Source organism: Salmo trutta, chromosome 36, assembly GCF_901001165.1.
Source record: "Salmo trutta chromosome 36, fSalTru1.1, whole genome shotgun sequence".
NCBI classification, from domain to species: domain Eukaryota; kingdom Metazoa; phylum Chordata; class Actinopteri; order Salmoniformes; family Salmonidae; genus Salmo; species Salmo trutta.
In genome coordinates this window covers 35,979,699-36,005,401 of record NC_042992.1, presented here as the reverse complement: position 1 = coordinate 36,005,401, position 25,703 = coordinate 35,979,699, and the positions used below count along the sequence as shown (strand labels likewise).

The following is a 25,703-nucleotide window of genomic DNA, read 5'->3' as shown; positions in this document are numbered from 1 at the left end:
CACCACCCTGAACCACATAAAACAAATACCCTCTGCCACGTCCTGACCAAACTACAATAACAATTAACCCTTATACTGGCCAGGACGTGACAGTACCCCCCCCCCTTAAAGGTGCTAACCCCGGAAGCACCTTAAAAAAAAAAAAAAAAAAAAAACACAACCCCAAACAACAAAACAAAAATTCCCCTCTACTAAAGGGAGGGAAGGGAGGGTGGCTGTCGTCAACGACGGCACTGTGCTACACCCCCCCTCCCCAACCCACCTATATCTGGAGGTGGATCCGGTTCTGGCCGTTCCGGGCAGTCGGGCCACTCTGGCAGCTCGGGGCAGTCTGGCCAGTCTGGCCGCTCGGGGCAGTCTGGCCGCTCGGGGCAGTCTGGCAGCTCGGGGCAGTCGGGCCAGTCTGGCCGTTCGGGGCAGTCTGGCAGCTCGGGGCAGTCTGGCAGCTCGGGGCAGTCTGGCCACTCTGGCAGCTCGGGGGCAGTCTGGCCACTCTGGCAGCTCGGGGGCAGTCTGGCCACTCTGGCAGCTCGGGGGCAGTCTGGCCACTCTGGCAGCTCGGGGCAGTCTGGCTACTCTGGCAGCTCGGGGCAGTCTCGCCACTCTGGCCGCTCGGGGCAGTCTGGCCACTCTGGCCGCTCGGGGCAGTCTGGCCACTCTGGCAGCTCGGGGCAGTCTGGCCACTCTGGCAGCTCGGGGCAGTCTGGCCACTCTGGCAGCTCCTGACTAGTGGGTGGCTCTGGCGACTCTTCACTGACGGGCGGCTCTGGCGACTCATGACTGACGGGCAGTTCTGGCGACTCTTGACTGGCGGGCAGCTCCGGCGACTGTTGACTGGCGGGCAGCTCCGGCGACTGTTGACTGGCGGGCAGCTCTGGTGACTGTTGACTGGCGGGCAGCTCTGGTGACTGTTGACTGGCGGGCAGCTCTGGTGACTGTTGACTGGCGGGCAGCTCTGGTGACTGTTGACTGGCGGGCAGCTCTGGTGACTGTTGACTGGCGGGCAGCTCTGGTGACTGTTGACTGGCGAGGTTGGGTTTACGCACTTGAAGCCTGGTGCGTGGTGCTGGTACTGGGCGTACCAGATTGGGAACACGCACCTCCAGGCTAGTGCTGGGAGCGGGAACAGGACGAGTCGGACTGGGCTCACGCACCACTGGCTTGGTGCGGGGAGCAGGAACGGGCCGGGCCGGACTGGGAACACGCACCACTGGCTTGGTGCGGGGAGCAGGAACGGGCCGGGCCGGACTGGGGACACGCACCACTGACTTGGTGCGGGGAGCAGGGACGGGCCGGACAGGACTATGGACATGCACTGTGGACTTGGTGCGGGGAGCAGGGACGGGCCAGACAGGACTGTGAACACGCACTGGTGAACTGAAGCGTGGAGCCGGTTTAGCCACTCGTCCTGGCTGGATGCCCATCCTAGCACGGCATGTGCTGGGCATGTCCACCGGATGCACCGGGCTGTGCGGGCGCACTGGCGACACAGCGCGCAACTCCGCATCCCATGGCTCCTCCTCCAGATCTTCCCTCAGCAGGTCCTCAATCAACCGCCTCATCTTCGTCTCCTCCTCCGCCGTCATCCCCCACGAGAGCAGTGGTCTGGGCTCTTCCTCTGCCCTTCCGGACCACCCCATTAGCCCCCCCCAAAAAAATTATTGGGGGTGTCTTCCGGGCCTCCTCGACCGCCGCCTGCGACTCCGTCCACCGGCTGGCATTACCTCCTCGACCTGGGAATCCTTCCGCCAGGGTCCTTTCCCCGACATGATCTCCTCCCAGGTCCAGAACTCCTTCCCCTCGCGAGCCCATCTCTCGCGCTCCTTATCCTCCCGCTGCTTGGTCCTGTATTGGTGGGAGATTCTGTCACGCTTGTCGTTAGAAATGGAGGACCAAAACGCAGCAGGGACATGTATACTCATCTTCTTTATTTACGGGAAAAGAAGGAAAAACCAAACAAACACGTATACAAAAATAACAAAAGATGAACGACAAAATAACAGTCTTGAAGGCAACACAGCAATCCAAGAACAATCTCCCACAAATACACAGACAAACACACCCAACTAATATAGGACTTCCAATCAAAGGCAACACCAAACAGCTGCCTTCAATTGGAAGTCCACCCCAATTAACTCAACATAGAAACACACTTACTAGACTACACATAGAAATACATAAACATAGACCATAACTCAAAACCCGGAAATAATAAATCAAACGCCCTCCTAACTAACACACCACCCTGAACCACATAAAACAAATACCCTCTGCCACGTCCTGACCAAACTACAATAACAATTAACGCTTATACTGGCCAGGACGTGACAGCAACAGTAAAAGTGTTGATACTGCGTGCAAGGGTATGACACAGTCTGCCTCCTCACCTTCTCACCTCCTACACACACACACACATAAACACACACACAAACAAACACACAGTGTATATGAAGGGGCGGAGACAGGTTAAAGAAGGATTTTTAAGGCTTTCCGGCGATTGAGACATCTATTGTGTATGTGTGCCATTGAAAGGGTGAATGGGCAACACAAAAGATTTAAGTGCCTTTAATTGGGGTATAGTAATAGGTAGGTGCCAGGTGCACTGGTTTGTATCAAGAACTACAATTTCCTCTGTGTATAAAGAATGGTCCACCACCCAAAGGACATCCAGCCAACTTGGCACAACTGTCGGAGGCATTGGAGTCAACATGGGCCAGCATCCCTGTGGAACGCTTTCGAAAACTTGTATAGTCCGTCCCCGACGAATTGAGGCTGTTCTGAGGGCAAAAGAGGGGCGGTGCAACTCAATTTTAGGAATGTGTTCCTAATGTTTGGTATGTCATTATACTCTAGTATATATAGAGCCGTACCATGCAAGGTCAGGGAAGGACAGAAGTGTTGTGCCTGCCTATATGTGTACTGTCACTGTCAACTTCAATCTCACCCAGTGGTGCAGGTGGAGTGGTGGCCATATGCAGGCATACACAGTATGCCAACCTATTTCTATACAGATATAGAGTATACTCACTAATTGCCATTGAGAACAATTGAATGATTGAACAATTGAACCATGCATAATGCTTAATTCCTTTCTCCTCTGCCATTATTAGGGGGAAGACTAGCTATAGCTAGAGACTAGCTATAGCTAGCTACCAACACCATAACAGACAACTGTTGATAATTCATTCATACTCACCTGATGGCAGAGAGAGGTTGATGGTCAAAACCTGGTATGCCAAGCCATGTCATTTGGGGCTGGATAGTCTTGAATGACGGTGTACACACTCACAGACAGACACACACCTGTTTGACATGATAGCTAGAAAGCTTTTAATATAAGCTCCCTGTCTTGTCTGTCAGTAAAGCCACCAAGCATTGAAGGAAGGCAGCTTAAGCTTGCTAACTAACTAACATTACTTGTTGGTGGCCCTTATTATAACTAACCTGGCGAAAGCTAGCTAGCTGGAGGGATGGTCAGGTAACGTTAGTCACACAGTTTGTCCATTGAAAAACCACTAGCACACGTATCCTGTTGCACTGTCTCTATCCAGCAGGTGGTGTTTTTTCATTGTTTCGCCCACCAAGCAAGGAGTTTTTGTATGGCGGTCGATGAGAGCGTGTCGAATTTGGTCAACAACAAAAAATGTATGGCTTATTTGCTACGTGAGGTTTATTTGATCGGATAGAAGATTAATAATTCTTAAGTTGCTACGAGTGTACTGTTATAAGTAGGACACGTGACATCCCGGCAACTATGACAAAAACACTTTATATTGGAATCGTCTAGAGATGGCTATGCATATTCATGCTATGAGGCTAGTAGCATAGCATCTCTCTCCATTGAATATAAGCGATTGACGTCAACAACCGTCATCGAATATTCAAAAATGGATTACAATAATGAGATATGTCCAACAATCCAAAGAAAGGATAGGCGGGAGCTAGACAACCTGCAGTGCTGCTTTGTGGACAATGATTCCCATTGTTAGGAAGGAGAGACGTATTTATTCCAGTATATCCATCATCTTTGGTAGAAATGATTATCCGTCTTCGTTGTTTAAGTGCGGATATTGATTGAACGAACGGTACACGGATCTGATCGGTACACGGGTCAGAACGGTACACGGATCCGATCGGTTACACGGGTCAGATCGGTACATGGATCCGATCGGTTACACGGGTCAGATCGGTACATGGATCCGATCGGTTACACGGGTCAGATCGGTACATGGATCCGATCGGTACACGGGTCAAATCTGGCCTACAAATGATGTGTCATACTCTAAATTCAGCAGTACTACCCAAAAATAAAATGCTTTGTTATAAAGAAAATAAAAATGTTATTCTATTAATACATGTCTAACTATCAGTGAATTCTCTCCCACCGCACCTGTCACCTTGGCATTAAATTGGTGACACAGGTATAAATAAATACATTCTCACAAGCTAATATGACTTTAATTGTATTTTTTACTTCAGATTTGTCTATAATGGCCTCAAGTACAATAGAGAAACCAAATGCACAAAAAAGGCTTGGTTGTTGAAAGTGACATATTGTAATGAACACGAGGGGAGACAGAGAGCTGGTTTCAAGCGCAGGGTGCAGCAGGTGTTTATTTGTAAAGGACCACAGGAGGCTGGTAGCTGTGTCCAGGGACAGGCAGAAGGTCATACACAGGGGGTCCAAAAAGACAACAGTACAGGCAGAGAAAAGGCTAGTAACGTCATCCGGGAGATCAGGCAATAGGTAGATAACAGGAAATCCAATAGGCTAAAGTACAGGCAGGGAATAGGCGTCGTTAGTGAGGCAGGCAAAAACTATCATACACAGGAGGCGTAAATCACAGGAAACCCAGCGCTTTGAAAGATGTGTGTCACAAAACAAACAATATCTCACAGTGACGGGGTGCAAAGAACTGAACTAAAGAGTGTGTGATAATGACATACAGGTGTGTGAACAGGTGATTAGAATTCAGGTGATTGGGATCTGGAGAGTGAGCTGCATTCAGGGGATCTAGGTGTTTGAGAGTGTGAGTTGGAAGCCGACGTTACACAGATAAACAGAGAGGGAGGGAGTTAGCCATGCTAACTTTAAAAAGCAGAATTTGCATTTGAACTGTCTCACCACTCTTAAGGTCACGGTGTACAGGAAACATGTGCCCGTAAATCACATCAAAAGAACAAACGCAATATTAATGTTCTAAAATATCATGCCTTTGGAATATATAACGTTCTGAGAATGCTTCAAGTGATATTCTTTGTATTTTATGTGAGTTCATGCAACATATCCGTGTAGAAGGATGTTAATGATCAAGTGAAGCTTAAGTTGCGTTTATGGAGGAAACAAAAAACTTTGTTAACCAACCCCTTCCCTCCCTCTCTCTGATTTTCTTGGCTGCATTTCCCTGCCTCAGAGCAAAGAGCAGTACATTATTTTAATTAGGCTAGATTCTGATAGCTTTATTAGTATGATACACCAGCCATTCACACGCTGTAAATAGGAGTGTGTAGGGCAGAGAATCAAATATATAAGATAGATGCAGACAGTAGACTACTACAATTTTACCCGTTTACTCAAAAAGGCAGCAGCTGTAGGCCTACTCCGCCTGTCTGTCTCCCTTTCTATTTGTCTTGAGTTGAGCTATCGCTCATTAATAAGGATTTGCCACAATAAAGTGGAATTATCCCCAAAAAGAAGTGAAATGAGATACTATTTAAAGAAAGAATATTCTCAAAAAAAGGTATCATGTGAGGCATAATGCTTCAACTGTTGGCACTAACAGCACAGATAACATTGTGACAGCTTGTCCCATACTGTGTGACAACATGCGATAGATCATTTCTTCGTCCGACATGGTGGGGTCTTTTTGTGTTGGTAAAATGTATAACTCGAGAAATGCTGGTGGAAATTAAATTGATATGATAACCACGATATGGAAGTAAACTTGGAGTTATGCGATGATATGGTGTGTGGTCATCCCAATACGTCTCGGGAAACCATGCAGTTTATTAGGCTACAGATGAAATAAGTGATGAATTTCACAGGGTGGTGAAAGTGCGCAGTGATCTCGATGCTTCTTTCCTATAAATATCGAGGGTCTTATTCTGGTGACATGATGATCGATGCTTGACCGCCGTTTGACAAATAGAAATATTCTCGCTTTTATCCATAATAATCTCACGTAGACTATACCCGCACAGTCTACATACACTGTGTCTGTGATCTTTTGGCTAGAGCGCACGTGCCGCATTTGCTTGTGACAGAACTATTTGTAGAGTTGAAAATGCGATGGAAACATATTGAACTTTAGATGTTTATTGGTTACATGAAAACTTAAGGTAGAAGTAATTTGGTGGAAACACCACTGGTGGGAAAATGCTGATATTTTCTTTGTGGTTTTCAAAGTATTTGCATGAAAATTGATTGGCAATTATATGGAAACCTAGCTATAGACATAAAAGTGTCCTGTACCAGGAAATGCGTGTGGGATGACAAGGCAGGTGATAAGGCTCTCCTACAAAGCCTTTGCATTGTCCAACAGTGCCTTCACACTTAGTGGGAGTGCAGTGTGTTACAGGAAATAAGGCATTTCCCTCTTCAACCCTGCTGTGTCAGTTCCACATCAACAGGTGAGAAATGGAGGGAAATGTGTTGTATGACTTCTCCATTGACCAAACCGAGTTTAATCTCTCCCTCTCTTAATATACAGCCGTGGCCAAAAGTTTTGAGAATGACACAAATATTAATTTTCACAAAGTCTGCTGCCTCAGTTTGTATGATGGTAATTTGCATATACTCCAGAATGTTATGAAGAGTGATCAGATGAATTGCAATTAAATACAAAGTCCCTCTTTGCCATGCAAATGAACTGAATCCCCCAAAAACATTTCAGCTCTGCCACAAAAGGACCAGCTGACATCATGTCAGTGATTCTCTCGTTAACACAGGTGTGAGTGTTGACGAGGACAAGGCTGGAGATCACTCTGTCATGCTGATTGAGTTCAAATAACAGACTGGAAGCTTCAAAAGGAGGGTGGTGCTTGGAATCATTGTTCTTCCTCTGTCAATCATGGTTACCTGCAAGGAAACATGTGCCATCGTCATTGCTTTGCACAAAGGGGCTTCACAGGCAAGGATATTGCTGCCAGTAAGATTGCACCTAAATCAACCATTTATCGACTCATCAAGAACTTCAAGGAGAGCGGTTCAATTGTTGTGAAGAAGGCTTCATGGCGCCTAAGAAAGTACAGCAAGCGCCAGGACGTCTCCTAAAGTTGATTCAGCTGCGGGATCGGGGCACCACCAGTACAGAGCTTGCTCAGGAATGGCAGTAGGCAGGTGTGAGTGCATCTGCACGCACAGTGAGGCGAAGACTTTTGGAGGATGGCCTGGTGTCAAGAAGGGCAGCAAAGAAGTCACTTCTCTCCAGGAAAAACATCAGGGACACACTGATATTCTGCAAAAGGTACAGGGATTAGACTGCTGAGGACTGGGGTAAAGTCATTTTCTCTGATGAATCCCCTTTCCGATTGTTTGGGGCATCTGGAAAAAAGCTTGTCTGGAGAAGACAAGGTGAGCGCTACCATCAGTCCTGTGTCATGCCAACAGTAAAGCATCCTGAGACCATTCATGTGTGGGGTTGCTTTTCAGCCAAGGGAGTGGGCTCACTCACAATTTTGCCTAAGAACACAGCCATGAATAAAGAATGGTACCAACACATCCTCCGAGAGCAACTTCTCCCAACCATCCAGGAACAGTTTGGTGACGAACAATGCCTTTTCCAGCATGATGGAGCACCTTGCCATAAGGCAAAAGTGATAACTAAGTGGCTCGAGGAACAAAACATTGATATTTTGGGTTCATGGCCGGGAAACTCCCCAGACCTTAATCCCATTGAGAACTTGTGGTCAATCCTCAAGAGGCGGGTGGACAAACAAAAACCCACAAAATCTGACAAACTCCAAGCATTTATTATGCAAGAATGTGCTGCCATCAGTCAGGATGTGGCCCAGAAGTTAATTGACAGCATGCCAGGGCGGATTGCAGAGGTCTTGAAAAAGAAGGGTCAACACTGCAAATATTCTCTTTGCATCAACTTCATGTAATTGTCAATAAAAGCCTTTGACACTTATGAAATGCTTGTAATTATACTTCAGTATTCCATAGTAACATCTGACAAAAATATCTAAAGACACTGAAGCAGCAAACTTTGGTGAAATTAATATTTGTGTCATTGTAATGCGTGCGTACTGGCGGCAGAGAAGTCAGGCGCAGGAGAGCAAAGTCTGTGCTACAACGGTGCAGTTTAATAATAAAAATCACCGTGAACAAAAACAATAAATAAATACAATGGGACGAAACCCTTGGCACGCCAGACATAACGTGCACAAACTCTTACAATCAACAATTCCGGACAAGGACATGGGGGGTAACAGAGGGTTAAATACACAACATGTAATTGATGGAATTGAAACCAGGTGTGAGGGAAGACAAGATAAAACAAATGGAAAATGAAAGGTGGATCGGCGATGGCTAGAAGGCCGGTGACGTCGACCGCCGAACGCCGCCCGAACTAGGAGAGGGACTGACTTCGGCGGAAGTCGTGACAGTCATTCTCAAATCTTTTGGCCACGACTGTACATGCTATTTGGAGCATGTTAACAGGGGTCTTACCACTCTCATTGGCTTCCAGTCAAACAATGCTAATGCTAATCTGTGGCTAAGGAAACAGACACACAGTCTTGAGTTGTTGACTTTCCAGATACTTAGACTACACTCTGCTGTAGGTATCTGTAAGATGTACTTTTTCAATTTGGATGAACAGTCCCTTTAAGTTATTTCCTCAGTGACCCCAGTGACGATGACGTATAAGGAAACTGAAACAATACGTTTTATTGCATTGAATTTTACAATCTGAGATTCAATCAATATTGGCAAGGAGGAAAGTTCTCCATATTAAGTTTATGACCTGTGACAGGTTTCTTATCAGAACAAAACAATACAAAAACAAGGACATCACAGTAAGAGCTTAATAATTATCCAAGCCTTAAGTTGTAGTTAATGAATAGTAATGAGTGCTATTTGTCAGGAGCGACATTCAGTTTGCCAAGTCACAGTTCATTTCATGTCAGCCTCCTCTTTGCCTCTCATAGATAAAGTGTCTTCTTTGGTAACAGGTGGTTTCAGTGAATATGAATTGTCATTATCCAGCCTCGTATAAGTTTCTATGCATCTGAAGCTTTTGCAAAAAGACATTGGTTACGATCATTATCTCAGGAACTGCAAACAGTAAAACTCGAATAGAAAACAATATCACAGTAGCATACAAGCTTACTGCTAACTAATTCTACTCAGATAATTGAGAACAGGGATTTTGAAAAAAAACTACAAAAATGAGTTCTTGGTCAAAAATTCCTTATCATAATATCAACAGTCGATATTACAGTTTCGAGCAATCAGTTGGGAGAATTAATGTAATACACCAGGAGTCAGGAGCAGAAGGTGAGTTTAATAAAGAAATGCCACAGATTAACAAACATGAGAAGCGTACAGAATGTGAAAGAACGCAATACTACCCAATGACTGGTGTCAACTGAAGGCTAAATAAAGGGCGAGTAATCACGGGGAAAATGATGACCAGGTGTGCGCAATGGTGGGGAGAGTGTGTTGGTTTTTATGGTCTCATTCCAGGTTCAGTCCACTGTTGGTATTTCCTGGAGGGGATTTAAAGTTAAACACTGAATAGAATGAGAACAGAGGTCAGTCAGTGATGATGCATTTTGTTAGAGGTCAAACACACCATCAGAAGTCTTACAACACCCTTCAATATTTACCACTTTTTTTGTGTTACAAACTGTTCAAATTAACTGTAAATATTCTAAAATGTCAGTCTGTTTTGGTACAACAAAAAAATCTGATAACATTATTTACATGTTTAATGATGTTTTGGTAAGAATTAAGTTGATATCATGCTATTGTTGTGGCTTTTTTCAGTACTTTCTTCTTGCGGTCAAAATGACCCCAGGTGGTAGTCCATGTATGTAAAATATGTTGGTAGTATTGTTCTAAAATATGATGCCTTTTAAATAATACACAACATTCTAATTGTAAGTTACTCTGGATAGGAGCATCTGCTATATTCCTTAAAGGTAAATGTATACTGTGTAAAAATATAAACACAACATGTAACGTGTTGGTCACATGTTTCATGAGTTGAAATAAAATATCTCCGAATTTTTCCATAAGCACAAAAAGCTTATTTCTGTCATGTCCTGACCAGTTAAGGGTTATTTGTTGTTGGAGTTTGGTCAGGATGTGGCAGAGGGTATTTGTTTTATATGGTTTGGGGTGGTGGTGTAGGTAGTAGGTTGTTTTATTTATGTATTCCGGGGGTTTTGGGCACTGCTCTGTGTTTATGTATTTCTAGGTTTAGTTAGTTAGTTGTGGGTATAGGTTCTAGGTTTGTTTTCTATGTAGAGTTAATTGTGATTGGACTCCCAATTGAAGGCAGGTGTGTTGAGTTGCCTTTGATTGGGAGTCCTATATTAGTAGGGTGTGTTTGTCTGTGTGTTTGTGAGCACTGCGTTTATTGAGCCTGCTACACTGTCTAGTCGTGAGTACTGTTTATTGTTTTGTTTTTCCTGTGGATGCTTTTCGTTTTTTCCATTAAAAGAATGAGTATCCACATACCCGCTGCATTTTGGTCTTCTCTCCAGTACGACACCTGTGACAGAATTACCCACCAAGACCAAGCAGCGGAGAGAGGAGCGGCACGCTAAGTATATGGACTATGGGGAGAGATGGACTTGGGAGGAGATATTGGACGGGGCTGGACCTTGGCATCAGGCTGGGGAATACCGTCGCCCACGGGAAGATATCGAGGAAGCGAAGGCTGAGAGGCGGCGTTTTGAAGCCATGAACCCACCTATCCTGGAGGTGGCTCTGGCAAGGAAGCCAGAGAGGCACCCCCAAGATTTTTTTAGGGGGGGGCACACGGGTAGTTTGGCTAGGTCTAGGAAGAGCCATAAGCCAGATACCCGTGAGTATGTGGATATGCGTAGGGAGGTGAGTGCGCACCTCAGCGAAACACGGCGCTCTATCTCGCCTACACGCACGCACAGCCCAGTCCGCACTGCACCAGCACCCCGCTCGTGCAGGGCTACTAGTTCCATCCAGCCAGGACGGGTTGTGCAGGCGGTGCGATCACGGCCACCTGCGCGCCTCCATGGCCCAGTCTTTCCGGTTCCTGCCTCTCGTGCTTTCCCGGAAGTGAGTACCTCCAGTCTGGCACGACCAATACCAGCAACCCGGACCAAGCTTCCCAGTAGTCAGCCTAGTCCTGTTCAGCCTGTTCCCGCTCCCCGCACTAGCCCGAAGATGCGTGTGTTTGTCTGTGTGTTTGTGGGTAATTGTTTGTGAGCACTGCGTTTATTGAGCCTGCTACACTGTCTAGTCGTGAGTATTGTTTTGTTTTTCCTGTGGATGCTTTTCATTTTTTCCATTAAAAGAATGGAAAAATATCCACATACCGCTGCATTTTGGTCTTCTCTCCACTACGACACCTGAGACAATTTCTCTCTTTTAGCCACAAATGTCTTCACATCCCTGTTATTGAGCATTTCTCCTTTGCTAAGATAATCCATCCACCTGACAGGTGTGGCAGATCAAGAAGCTGATGATTAAACAGCATGTACATTACACAGGTGCACCTGGTGCTGGGGACAATAAAAGGCCACTCTAAAATGTGCAGTTTTGTCACACAACACAATGCCACAGATGTCTCAAGTTTTGAGGGAGCGTGCAATTGGCATGCTGACTGCAGGAATGTCCACCAGAGCTGTTGCCAGAGAATTTAACGTTAATTTCTCTACCAATGGTGTTCTAAAGAATTTGGCAGTACGTCCAACCGGCCTCACAACCGCAGACCACGGACAGCTGATGACACTAAGGAGTATTTCTGTCTGTAATAAGCCCTTTTGTGGGGGAAAAAACTAATGCTGATTGAATTGAAATAAATGCATTAGGCCCTAAGCTATGGATTTACATGACTGGGCAGGGGCGCAGCCTGGGAGGGGATATGCCCACCCACTGGGGGGCCAGGCCCACCCATGGCTGCTCCCCTGCCCAGTCATGTGAAATCCGTAGCTTAGGGCCTAATGCATTTATTTCAATTGACTGATTTCCTTATGAACTGTAACTCAGTAAAATCAGAAATTGTTGCATGTTGCATTTATATTTTTCATCAGTAACAATTCTGAGAATGTCTCAGGTGGTGTTTATTTGTATTTCATGTGAGTTCCTGCAACATGTCCATGTAGAAGGACCTCTAGCACCACACCTTTAAGGAAGCTTGAGGGATTGTTCTTGATGAAGGTACATTTACTCTAATGTGCCATATCTAAGACAAACCAACCAATCTTTATGACCCTATTAAGTTATCAAGGCACTTTACTGCATTATCATTTGGCATTTTCATGCTTTGTGTGTGTTTTTTTTCACAAGGTGAAATTGCATTTATGGAAGAAACAAAACTTACTCTACCAATCCCTCCCCTCCTCTCTACCGCTGATGTTCTTGGCTGTATTTCACTGCGTCAGAGCAAAGAGCAGATTTCGTTTTTACATTGGATTCTGACATGATAAATCAACTATTCATACACTGTAAATAGAGAAGCGTTTAGGGCAGAGAATCAAATATGAGGTTGATACAGATAGTACTAGATACAATTTGGTAAAAGACAGTATATTTCCAATGAACGCCGTGATCTTCACTAACCGTTGGGATATCTACTGTAGTGTCAGAAGTAGCACCAGCAGCAATGGTAACTACTATTATGGAATGCGAGCAGTGGCTTATCTCTCTAATAGACTGTAAAGTGCCCTATACCAGGTAATGTGTATGGGATGACAAGACAGGTGATAAGGCTCTCCTACAAAGGCTTTGTCTACTGGTCACACACGTCAATTCAACGTCGGTCCAAAGTAATGTCATTTCAATGAAATTTCATCCATGTTGATTCAACCAGTGTTTGTCCAGTGTGTGCTTTGTCCAGCTGATATGGGTCATGGTCATTGAGTCAGGAACTGAGAACAATAGCAGCTGATATCCTAATTCAAATAGAAAACAATATCAGAGACATATTACAATTTCGAGCAAACAGGTGGGAGAACTAAGCACTGCCAGACCTCAGTGTGGTTCAGACAATCCATGTTGGTTTTTGTGGTCACATTCCAGCCCATGTGGTTTGGTTTACAGTGCGTTCAGAAAGTATTGACTTTTTCCACATTTGTTACAAGCGTTATTCTAAAATCGATTAAATCCATGTTTTGCCTCAATTTACACACAATCCCCATAATGACAAAGTGAAAACCGGTGTTTAGATTTTTTTCACATTTATTGGAAATAAAAAATATGAAACCTACATATGTTTTCAGACCCTTTGCTATGACACTCAAAATTAAGCTCAGGTTCATCCTGTTTCCATTGATCATCCTTGAGATGTTTCTACAACTTGATTGAAGTCCACCTGTGGTAAATTCAATTGATTGGACATGATTTGGAAAGGCACACACCTGTCTATGTAAGGTCCCACAGTTGACAGTGCATGTCAGAGCAAAAACCAAGCCGTGAGATCTAAGGAATTGTCCGTAAAGCTCCGAGAAAGGATCGTGTCGAGACACAGATCTGGGGAAGGGTACCAAAACATTTTCTGCAGCATTGAAGGTCCCCAAGAACACAGTGGCCTCCATCATTCTTAAATGGAAGAAGTTTAGAACCACCAAGACTCTTCCTAGAGCTGGCCACCTGGCCAAACTGAGCAATCGGGGAAGAAGGGCCTTGGTCAGAGAGGTGATCAAGAACCCGATGGTCACTCTGACAGAGCTCCAGAGTTCCTCTGTGGAGATGGGAGAACCTTCCAGAAGGACAACAATCTCTGCAGCACTCCACCAAATCAGGCATTTATGATAGAGTGGCCAGACAGAAGACACTCCTCAGTAAAAGGCACATGACAGCCCGCTTGGAGTTTGCCAAAAGGTACCTAAAAGACTCTCAGACCATGAAACAGGATTCTCTGGTCTGATGAAATCAAGATTGAAGTCTTTGGCCTGGACGACACGCATCATAACAGGAAGAAACCTGGCACCATCCCTTTGGTGAAGCATGGTGGTGGCAGCATCATGCTGTGGAAATGTTTTTCAGCGGCAGGGACTGGGAGACCAGTCAGGTTTGAGGGAAAGATGAACAGATCAAAGTACTGAGAGATCCTTGATGAAAACCTGCTCCAGAGTGCTCTGGACCCATACACATTCCAACAGGACAATGACCCTAAGCACAGAGCCAAGACATAAATAAACTAGACAAAACCCCCTGTCACGCCCTGACCTACTCTACCATAGAAAATAAAAGCTTTCTATGGTCAGGACGTGACATGTACACTATTACGTCCTCCACTTCAGTCCACAGAAAGTTTCTTGACTGCAAGAGAGAGGCCCAAGTCTGACCTAAACTGTGGTGCAGTACAGATGCCCTGTGGTAGGAAACATGTTCAGTACTCTAAATTCATGTACATAGCATCGTTCTCTATAGTCATGATAAAAAGGTCCCATAGTCAATAGTTGTTACAATATGTGGGAATAGTCGCAAGACTAATGCATTCTTAAGTAGAGATGCTGCCTATCTAGTTGAATCACATTCATCTTCTTTAGTGTCCTCAACCTCAGCGACCCCCCTGGGCCATGCCATGTTATGTTCACGACACATCACTCATTTGCTTCCTTTTTTGCATATCGGGCACATTTCAGTATCTGCTCTCTCTGTATCCAAACCCTAATGGAGCTAAATGGCATCAGTCCATTTACTACGTGATTATCGTGACGTAAGACGTGGTCCGTGACAATGGGACCATATCACTTTTAGGGACCTGGTAGTATAAAAGGCCAGAGAGAAGTCCGGGCTCTGCCACATAGACAGGGGGAAACCGCTGAAGACCGACTGGGAGAGAGATGGGGAAGTTTGTACTGTTTACCTGTCTGGCCTTTCTGCCAATGGTTCTCATTGAGGTAGGTGATGCTGTGTACTGTACTGTATCTTTGTTCCCCTTTAAAGGCACTGGTTGGCACACAGATTCAAGCAAGGTTATTCTATTACGTAGTACAATCTGGAATGTGTCTCTTTAAATTGGTGTTTGCAGTAGCTAAACATAATACTTTTAAATTCACATTGACTTTGCTTATTTAAAACATAGCAAACAAAAGTGAGCTGTCCACAAGCTGTTTCTTTGCTTTGTCAAATTAGTTCTGTTTTAGTTTTCAAATCACAGTGAAGGGAACAGTATTATATTACAAACCCAAATGTAATATATAATAATATATACCATTTAGTAGATGTCTTTATCCAAAGCGACTTACAGTGATGCGTGCATACATTTTACGTATGCTTGGTCCCAGGATTCAAACCCACAATCCTGTCCTGGCAAGCACCGTGCTGTACCTACTGAGGTCCAGTGGACCTATGTGTTTAGTAACCTAAAATGCATTATTAGAGGTAATGTAGACAAATGACATGATAGGATACCATTAATATATACTTGGTCTTACTAACTATACTTAGTCAATGCCGTCAGTGACAGTGTTAAGATATACACTGGAGGTTTTTGGCATTTTCGTACTATACATAATTATATTATTTGCGTTCTCACTTTCTTTTGTAAAGTCTTAGAGGATTATAACAGCTATCAATTGAAACAACTGCAGTCCGTATGTAAATAGACATGACACTGAACGCTATGAACGCTATGGTTCCTTATTGATGTCGCTTGTCAAATCCACTCCAATCAGTGTAAATGAAGAGGAGGAGACAGGTTAAAGAAGGATTTCTTTATTGTGTGTGTGTGTGCCATTCAGAGGGTGAACGGGCAAGACAAAAGATTTAACTGCCTTTGAACGGGGTATGGTAGTAGGTGCAAGGCGCACCGGTTTGCGTCTAGAACTGCAATGCTGCTGGGATTTTCCACGCTCAACAGTTTCCCGTATGTATCACGAATGGTCCACCACCTAAAGGACATCCAGCCAACTTGACACAACCGTGGCAAGCAGTGGAGTCAAGATGGTCCAGCATAGCATCCCGTGGAACGCTTTTGACTCCTTGTACAGGTGCTTTGAGTGTTCAAATAGGATGAAGTGCTATTTATAACCAATCAAGGCAACAATACCCTGTCACCAATCTCTCCTCTCCCTCTGGGCGGCAGGTAGCCTAGCAGTTAAGAGCGTTGGGCCAGTATGCGAAAGGTCACTGGTTCAAATCCATGAGTTGACTGTATGAAAAATCTGTTGATGTTCCCTTGACCCTAATTGCTTCTGCAAGTTGCTCGGGATAGGAGCGTCTGCTAAATGACAAACATGTAAATGTGTCTGTGATTGTGTATGGGAAAGCTCAGGTGAGAGGAGATGAAGAGATAGGGCTTATCTGTAAAAACAAAACAGACTGCTAGATAGAGCAGATGAAAGGCAGAGGAGAGAGTGAACACTTATGTAACACAGAGTACAGACTGCAACTGTCAACCAATGTGAACTGGAGCCAAATGCAAAGTAAGTGTGGCTGGTGCAGTCAGGTAGGGTCATGGGTGGTTGACCTTTGGTGGCATAGCCGTGAGTTATTGTCGACCACTCGGAGACAGAGTGTGGGAGGACTTTATCTCAGCCATCAGACAATTGGAGCCAATCCTCGGCTAAAGGCCGCTACAAACGCAGCGACGGTGCGTTGTTTTCACATGTAGATCTACATACTTTGCGTGGCTCAAATTTTGGAACGAACCGCAAACGACGCTCTGTCACTCTGTTCGAGTGAAGTGTGTAGCGGCCTTAAGACAGTCCAGTCTGTCCAGTCCGCAACCACCTCTCACACGTCACCCTAATGGATTCTTACTGTGGGAATTGATTAGTGTACTTTTACATTTTACATTTACATTTACATTTTAGTCATTTAGCAGACGCTCTTATCCAGCGCGACTTACAGTAGTGAATGCATACATTTCATACATTCTTTTTTTTTCCCATAATGCATCTTTGCTTGAAATGAATTGGCATAGTAATTAATGACATAGATATGAAATTCCAACTTAATATTGGCCATGATGTTATTTAAAAAAAAAACTCACCTTTATTTAACCAGGTAGGCCAGTTGAGAACAAGTTCTCATTTACAAATGCGACCTGGCCAAGATAAAGCAAAGACCGCTTTGCTTTATCTTGGCCAGGTCGCATTTGTAAATGAGAACTTGTGTAACAGCTGTCGGGCGAGAGAGTAGACCAAGGCGCAGCGGAGTTAGTGTTCATCATTGACGTAATTTAATGGACGAAAGAACACTATACAAAACAAGAAAACCGACAGCCAAACAGTACTGTCAGGTGCGGTGCAATACAAAACAGAAACAGAAACAATTACCCACAAAACCCCAACGGAAAAACAGGCACTTATGTGTGACTCCCAATCAGCAACAACACTCTACAGCTGTGCCTGATTGGAAGCCACACGGCCAAAATCAATGAAACAAACCAGCATAGAAAAATGAACATAGAACGCCCACCCAATGTAACACCCTGGCCTAACCAAAATAAAGAACAAAAACCCCTCTCTATGGCCACGGCGTTACACGGTGCGACAAAAACAACAACACAGAGTTACACATGGAGTAAAACAAACATACAGTCAGTTATGCCTGTAATCATATGATGACTGACATTACATTTAGATACATTACCATTTATGCATCATGACATAGTATATATAAGGGCATTATAGCAGGGCACCTCAAATAGCTTATTGCTCGTTGCTTGTTTCATAAATTACAATGACATGATATACATTGCCTTCAAAAAGTATTCATACCACTTGACTTATTCTACATTTTGTTGTGTTACAGTCTGAATTCAAAATTGATTTAATAGATTTGTTTCTCACCCATCTATACACAATACCCGATAATGACAAAGTGACAAACATGTTTAAAATTAAATATATAATTATCTCATTTACCTTAAGTATTCACACCACTGAGTCTCTAAGAGCTTTGCACACCTTGGATTGTACAATATTTACACATTATTCTTTAAAAAAATTCTTCAAGCTCTGTCAAATTGGTTGTTGATCATTACTAGACAGCCATTTTCAAGTCTTTCCATAGATTTTCAAGCAGATTTAAGTCAAAACTGTAACTAGCCCACTCAGGAACATTCAATGTCATCATGGTAAGCTACTCCAGTGTATATTTGGCCTTGTGTTTTAGGTTATTGTCCTGCTGAAAGATGTATTTGTCTACCAGTGTCTGTTGAAAAGCAGACTAAACCAGGTTTTCCTTTAGGATTTTGCCTGTTCTTAGCTCTACTCCGTTTCTTTTAATCCTAAAAACTTCCCTAGTCCTTGCCGACGACAAGCATACCCATAACATGATGCAGCCCCCACCATGCTTGAAAATATGAAGAGTGGTACTCAGTGATGTGTAGTGTTGGATTAGCCCCAAACAGAACGCTTTGTATTCAGGACATGAAGTTCATAGCAGTTTAACTTCAGTGCCTTATTGTAAAGAGGAAGCATATTTTGGAATATGTTTTATTCTGTACAGGCTTCCTTCTTTTCACTCTGTCATTTAGGTTAGTATAGTGGAGTAACTACAATGCTGTTGATCCATCCTCAGTTTTCTCCTATCACAGCCATTAAACTCTGTAACTGTTTTAAAGTCACCATTGGCCTCATGTTGAAATCCCTGAGTGGTTTCATTCCCCTTCGGCAACTGAGTTAGGAAGGACGCCTGTATCTTTGTAGTGACTGGGTGTATTGATACACCATCCAAAGTGTAATTAATAACTTCACAATGATCAAAGGAATATTCAATCTCTGCTTTTGTATTTTTATGCATCTACCAATAAGTGCCCTTCTTTGTGAGGCATTGGCAAATCTCCCTGGTCTTTGTGGTTAAATCTGTGTTTGAATTTCACTGCTCAACTGAGGGACCTTACAAAATAATTATGTGTAGGGTACAGAGATGAGGTAGTCATTAAAAAATCATGTTAAACACTATTATTACACAGAGTGAGTCCATGTAACTTATTATGTGACTTGTTAAGCAAATGTTTACTCCTGAACTTATTTAGGCTTTCCACAACAAAGGGGTTTGACATTTCAGCTTTTCATTTTTTATTAATTTGTTTAAAAAAATTGGTGTGTAGGCTAGTGACACAAAATCTCAATTGAATAACTTTTAAATTCAGAATGTAACAAAATGTGGAAAAAGTCAAGGGGGTGTGAATAATTTCTGATGGCACTTTAGCTATATCTGATTTATCTTTCTCCTCTGATCTTTGACAGGCTACCAACATAACTACCACCGCAGATGTTATCCCTACAAACATTACAACAGTACCAGCAACTATCTCCTCAAATCCAGTCAGCAAGCAATCCTTAATAAACACCACGTTTCCAAACAATTCCTCCATGATGACAACCTCCAATAACAACATCAGCAGTAATGTTACCGTTGGACCTCCAACCACACCTGTCTCCAACCACACAACTACGGCTGCTAGAACCCTGGGCCCGCAGTCCACACACTCTACTCAAGTCACTCACATCACCGCCACCACAACCACCCAAACCCCCACAACCCTTGAGTCCCTGCAGACCACTGAGTACACCGCAGCAAACCAAACCAACATAACTGCTACCAGCCATATGTCACCAACACCTCATGGAGGTACATCAGCCCTGCTGGGCTCTTGCAGTCTCCTCCTGGGGCCCCTAATCTCCATAATTATCCAAATGGTATAGGACTAAGAACACAGCCCTGTGGAACACTTTACTGGCCCATGTTCCCCGTTTCCTTCTACAGATCTTGACCTATGAAAATTGACTCTAAAAGAGTACATTACTTCACATTAATTCACTAAGAACTGTGTGCAGTTTCACAGGTGCAGGCTTAGTAATAATGAATAATAATAATGGAAAATTAATAATAACAATGAATAATAATAATTAATAATAATTACGAAGTTGCTATATAAAAAGTGCAAATTGTAGTAGGTGAGCTGTGTATATTATTTATTAGGCATGGGCATGTACCTTGCCAATGCCACACACCTTGCATTTATTGTATGAAGGAGCTATGAAGTGCTTTGGGACTGAGAAAGACGGATTGAAACGACGAGCACTGAGCCCCACCCCCCGATTCACCACTGCCAATGACTGGTCCCCACCACCATGAATATTTATATCACCATACGCAATATTCCAGAAAACATAATCAGGAGCACAAGCTACAAAAATTCTTACAATTTACATATGCATAGAACATGTGAAACGTTTGATTGTATTGTAGCTTTAAATAAAAAACATACTTGTTAAGTACTACCATTGTACTGTATTGTATTACCATTGTATTGTAGTACTTAAACAATATAGATATTTTAATTTTGTCCTATCTATGTGGTAAAAACGACTGCCATTTAAAGAGTACAGCAACATTTGAAATATGGTTATATGACAAAAAGGGATTCATCCATTGATCTTGAGAGACAATGACCAAAAATATTGCTTAGTTTTCTTCATTTACTTACCCCACAGCCAGCATTAGCATCGCTGTTAGTGAAACACTGGTAGTGGTAGGGCCTATGGCAGGATGTCTCAAAAAGCATGCATAAATCCTCAAAGTCACTTCAAACCAAGTGATTAATCACTTGGTTTGAAGTGACTTTGAGGATTTATGCATGAGGATTTGAGGATTTATACTTAACAAGTTGCACATATAGAATATTGGATGATATTATAGAAATGTGTGTATTTATATAACATTTCCCTTAGAATAACCAAAAATCTGAAAATACACACAAACACAGCAGTATGTGTACAATTAGAGGGAAGCTGGTTTTTGTATTACAGTTTTACCAAGTGTTCATACCACTGACAGACTTGTATGAGCTGTTTTGACTGCAACTAAGCATATATGTAAGGTAATTTGGATTTGGTACCAATTATACCATAGGCGAGTATATAAGGTGCTCCATCTCTGCAGGTGATCTGTCTGGTTAAAATTACTGATGTAGGTCCCCCTCCACCCTCTGATAATAGGTATAACTTAATATCATGTTTCCAGAGAAACCTAGATTAAAATAAATAATTTTTTTTAATTTTCCCTATAATAACTGGTTGGTTGTTTAGCGACAAAACCGTGCGCAACTTTGGGGTAAAAACAGCTGGGGTTGGCTTTGTGAGGACAGACGCTGGGTGACAAGAAGCGGGTACAGGGAGTGAATATTTAATAAATAACCGACATGAAACAAAACAAGGACAGCGTCTGGACAGGGGGAACAAATCAACATTAATGCAGACACGGGGAAGAAACTGAGGAAGTGACAGATATACGGGAGGCAATTAATAAGGTAATAGAGTCCAGGTGAGTCCCATGAGGCGCTGATGCGCGTAACGATGGTGACACGAGTGCGTAATGATGGGCCGCCTGGCGCCCTCGAGCACCTGAGTGGGGGAGCGGGAGCAGGCGTGACAGCCTTAGACTGTTGACAACATGTAAACATTTTCTGTGATAACTTGTCTCTCAAATAAATCGGTACAGTTGTTGGTTAGCTAGCTAGCAAAGTTTTTGACATACAGTGAGGGAAAAAAGTATTTGATCCCCTGCTGATTTTGTACGTTTGCCCACTGACAAAGACATTTTCAGTCTATCATTTTAATGGTAGGTTTATTTGAACAGTGAGAGACAGAATAACAACAACAAAAATCCAGAAAAGCGCATGTCAAAAATGTTATAAAATGATTTGCATTTTAATGAGGGAAATAAGTATTTGACCCCTCTGCAAAACATGACTTAGTACTTGGTGGCAAAACCCTTGTGGGCAATCACAGAGGTCAGATGTTTCTTGTAGTTGGCCACCAGGAGATGCACACATCTCAGGAGGGATTTTGTCCCACTCCTCTTTGCAGATCTTCTCCAAGTCATTAAGGTTTCGAGGCTGACGTTTGGCAACTCAAACCTTCAGCTCCCTCCACAGATATTCTATGGGATTAAGGTCTGGAGACTGGCTAGGCCACTCCAGGACCTTAATGTGCTTCTTCTTGAGCCACTCCTTTGTTGCCTTGGCCGTGTGTTTTGGGTCATTGTCATGCTGGAATACCCAACCACGACCCATTTTCAATGCCCTGGCTGAGGGAAGGAGGTTCTCACCCAAGATTTGACAGTACATGACCCCGTCCATCGTCCCTTTGATGTGGTGAAGTTGTCCTGTCCCCTTAGCAGAAAAACATCCCCAAAGCATAATGTTTCCACCTCCATGTTTGACGGTGGGGATGGTGTTCTTGGGGTCATAGGCAGCATTCCTCCTCCTCCAAACACAGCGAGTTGAGTTGATGCCAAAGAACTCAATTTTGGTCTCATCTGACGACAACACTTTCACCCAGTTGTCCTCTGAATCATTCAGATGTTCATTGGCAAACTTCAGTCGGACATGTATATGTGCTTTCTTGAGCAGGGGGACCTTGCGGGCGCTGCAGGATTTCAGTCCTTCACGGCATAGTGTGTTACCAATTGTTTTCTTGGTGACTATGGTCCCAGCTGCCTTGAGATCATTGATAAGATCCTCCCGTGTAGTTCTGGGCTGATTCCTCACCGTTCTCATGATTATTGCAACTCCACGAGGTGAGATCTTGCAGGGAGCCCCAGGCCAAGGGAGAATGACAGTTATTTTGTGTTTCTTCTATTTGCGAATAATCGCAACTGTTGTCACCTTCTCACCAAGCTGCTTGGCGATGGTCTTGTAGCCCATTCCTGCCTTATGTAGGTCTACAATCTTGTCCCTGACATCCTTGGAGAGCTCTTTGGTCTTGGCCATGGTGGAGAGTTTGGAATCTGATTTATTGATTGCTTCTGTGGACAGGTGTCTTTTATACAGGTAACAAACTGAGATTAGGAGCACTCCCTTTAAGAGTGTGCTCCTAATCTCAGCTTGTTACCTGTATAAAAGACACCTGGGAGCCAGAAATCTTTCTGATTGAGAGGGGGTCAAATAATCTTTTCCCTCATTAAAATGCAAATCAATTTATAACATCTTTGACATGGGTTTTTCTGGATTTTTTTGTTGTTATTCTGTCTCTTACTGTTCAAATAAACCTACCATTAAAATTATTGACTGATCATTTCTTTGTCAGTGGGCAAACGTACAAAATCAGAAGGATATCAAATAATTTTTTCCCTAACTGTATTAGTATAGACATGACATCAGTCAAAACATCACATAACACATGGTATCAATAACTGTCACGATTGTAGTAAGGAGTGGACCAAAACGCAGCGGGAAAATGTATACTCATCTTTTTATTTTGAAGAAGGAAAAACAAAATAAACACGTATACAAAAACAAACGACTGCAAACAGTCCCGTCAGGTGCAACAAACACTAAACCTGCCTCACACAGGAAGTGGCGCAGGTCCTAATCCAGGCACTTGTCATCTCCCGTCTGGATTACTGCAACTCGCTGTTGGCGGGGCTCCCTGCCTGTGCCATTAAACCCCTACAACTCATCCAGAATGCCGCAGCCCGTCTGGTGTTCATCCTTCCCAAGTTCTCTCACGTCACCCCTCTCCTCCGCACACTCCACTGGCTTCCAGTTGAAGCTTGCATCTGCTATAAGACCATGGTGCTTGCCTACGGAGCTGTGAGGGGAACGGCACCTCCGTACCTTCAGGCTCTGATCAGTCCCAACACCCAAACAAGGGCACTGCGTTCATCCACCTCTGGCCTGCTCGCCTCCCTACCTCTGCGGAAGCACAGTTCCCGCTCAGCCCAGTCAAAACTGTTCGCTGCTCTGGCACCCCAATGGTGGAACAAGCTCCCTCACGACGCCAGGACAGCGGAGTCAATCACCACCTTCCGGAGACACCTGAAACCCCACCTCTTTAAGGAATACCTGGGATAGAATTAAGTAATCCTTCTAACCCTCCCCCCCCAAAAAGATATAGATGTACTATTGTAAAGTGGTTGTTCCACTGGATATCATAAGGTGAATGCACCAATTTGTAAGTCGCTCTGGATAAGAGCGTCTGCTAAATAACGTAAATGTAAACCAGGAAATAACTACCCACAAACCCCCATAGAACAAACACCCCTATAAATAGGACCTTCAATCAGAGGCAACGAGAAGCAGCTGCTTCCAATTGAAGGTCTATCCAATAAACACCTCATTGAAATAGACCAACTAGAAATAACATAGAAATACACTAACATAGAACATAACCCAAACAACCCCGAACAAGCCCCTTTAATGGTCAGGACGTGACAGTACCCCCCCCCCCCCCAAAGGTGCAGACCCCGGATGCACCTTCAACAACGAAAAAAAAACACAAAAATAATCCCCTAACTAAAGGGAGGGAAGGGAGGGTGGCCACCGTCACCGACGGTTCTTGTGCTACATCCCCCCTCCCCAACCTCCTACTATGGAGGTGGCTCAGGCTCCGGCCTTACTCCCCAACCTAACCTGTCCACCCCCGCTAACTGCTTATTATTATTTACCCCTCCCGAAGTCTCTGGACTAAGGCGCATCGCTGAAGACCTCGGGCTGAGGCGCGCCGCTGGAGACCTCGGGCTGATGCGGGTCGCTGGAGACCTCGGGCTGATGCGCGTCGCTGGAGACCTCGGGCTGGAGGGCGACTCTGGGAGCTCCGGACTGGAGGGCGACTCTGGGAGCTCCGGACTGGAGGGCGACTCTGGGAGCTCCGGACTGGAGGGCGACTCTGGGAGCTCCGGACTGGAGGGCGACTCTGGGAGCTCCGGACTGGAGGGCGACTCTGGGAGCTCCGGACTGGAGGGCGACTCTGGGAGCTCCGGACTGGAGGGCGACTCTGGGAGCTCCGGACTGGAGGGCGACTCTGGGAGCTCCGGACTGGAGGGCGACTCTGGGAGCTCCGGACTGGAGGGCGACTCTGGGAGCTCCGGACTCTGGACGGGGAACTGTCGCCGGAAGCTCTGGACGGAGAACTGTCGCCGGAAGCTCTGGACGGGGAACTGTCGCCGGAAGCTCTGGACGGGCTGGATTGGTGCCTACCGGTACATTGAAACAAATTAACTTTACACAGGCTTTAACAAAACACGGCTTGTAACAAAAATAAATAGGCTTTAACGAAACACGGCTTGTAACAAAAAATAAAAAATTATCAGTAAGCTTTAGTTGTCTTTTTGCACTGAGTCAATTCCTCACGCTGCTGTTTCCAACGTCTTATCATCGACTCATTAAGACCAAGCTCCCGTGCAGCAGCTCTATTTCCTTTTCCAACAGCCAGATCAATCGCCTTCAACTTGAAAGCTGCATCATATGCATTTCTCCGTGTCTTTGCCATGATGAGGGTGACAAAATGACTACCGTAATCAGAATGATGGGAAGTTTGAGAGCGCTCGATTTAATCTAAACAGTAAACCAAAAAGTTGTTTGACCTTAACCCGTTCGGCAATTTCATTGGTCTAATGAAAGCTTCATGTGGCCAAAAAACTGAGTACGTCACAGAATGTGTTTTTCTGGAGAAAAAAAAATGTGAAAGCTGGAAAAATCCATATATTAGCCACGTCATTGTTTAAGCCGCGGGGTTCAAAGCCTGGGAAAAAAGTTGCGGCTTATAGTCCGGAATTTACGGTACTCATCTTCTTTTTTATT

The 25,703-nt window shown here is 44.2% G+C and overlaps 1 long non-coding RNA gene across 1 annotated transcript; it reads left to right on the top strand.

Annotated features, from left to right (window-relative positions):
• The first annotated feature begins 14,955 nt into the window (after window positions 1–14,955).
• Window positions 14,956–20,398, top strand: LOC115175987 (uncharacterized). Its single transcript, XR_003872130.1, has 2 exons — window positions 14,956–15,060; window positions 19,363–20,398. It is a non-coding gene; the product is annotated as an uncharacterized LOC115175987 (long non-coding RNA).
• Window positions 20,399–25,703: the final 5,305 nt, after the last annotated feature.